A 905-nucleotide genomic window follows, 5' to 3' on the forward strand; every position below is an offset into this window, starting at 1 on the left:
TCCCCCCCAATTCCCCACGGGGCAACCCCAGGCGATGCCCGAGGACTCTGCATGGCCACCACTGCCTTGGGTCCCGCACAGCCCTCAGCATCCTCTCCCATGGCACCCACGGCACCCGCAGCACCCACGGCACCATCAGCACGGGGGGGTGTCCCGTGGCACTTCGCTGAGGAGTGCCCCCTCCCTGGCTGGTGCCCCCAGTGCCACCCCACACCCCGAGGTCCTGTGTGGCGTCTCAGTGACTCCCATAGCCACTGGGGTGGCCCGGGCCCTGGGGGGGGGGAGGGAGAGGGGTGGGCGCCTGCCGAGGGGCCAAGAGCTCTGGGGTCATGGGGGGGCGGAATATGAGTGGCTGGCGTGGGGACCCGTGGTCAGAGCTGGGATGGGGACAGGGAGTGGGACAAGGAACACCCATGCAGACCCCCCCCTGCTGCTCAGGGGGTCACGGCTGGGGATGGGCTTTTGCGAGGACATTGGCAGCGAAAGGAAGGATGGGGGATGAGGGGTCCTGGGCGGGGGGCGTCAGGGGACTTGGTGGCCCCCAGGGCACAGAAGGTCCCCAGGTCCTCCGTGCCCTCTTTGCCCCAGCTCTGCCCTCAGGCCCCGCGTCCCCACATGCCCTGGTTTCAGCTGGGATAGAGTTAATTGTCTTCCTGATACAGTGCTGTGTTTTGAGTTCAGTATTAGAAGAATGTTGATAACACACTGATGTTTTCAGTTGTTGCTAAGTAATATTTAGCCTAAATTCAAAGATTTTTCAGCTTCTCACACCCAGCCAGCGAGAAGGCTGGAGGGACACAAGAAGTTGGGAGGGGACACAGCCAGGACAGCTGACACAAACTGGCCAAAGGGGTATTCCACACCATGTGATGTCATGCCCAATATATAAACTGGGGGGAGTGGGA

The 905-nt window shown here is 62.0% G+C and overlaps 1 protein-coding gene across 1 annotated transcript in view; it reads right to left on the reverse strand.

Moving 5' to 3' along the window:
• LOC104830870 (protein SCO2 homolog, mitochondrial) overlaps positions 1-905 on the reverse strand; it is a 6,728-nt gene that overhangs the window by 5,049 nt on the left and 774 nt on the right. The gene's annotated exons all lie outside the window — the stretch shown is intronic.

This window comes from Haliaeetus leucocephalus, unplaced genomic scaffold (genome assembly GCF_000737465.1).
Source record: "Haliaeetus leucocephalus isolate CR32 unplaced genomic scaffold, Haliaeetus_leucocephalus-4.0 Scaffold202, whole genome shotgun sequence".
Classification (NCBI taxonomy): domain Eukaryota; kingdom Metazoa; phylum Chordata; class Aves; order Accipitriformes; family Accipitridae; genus Haliaeetus; species Haliaeetus leucocephalus.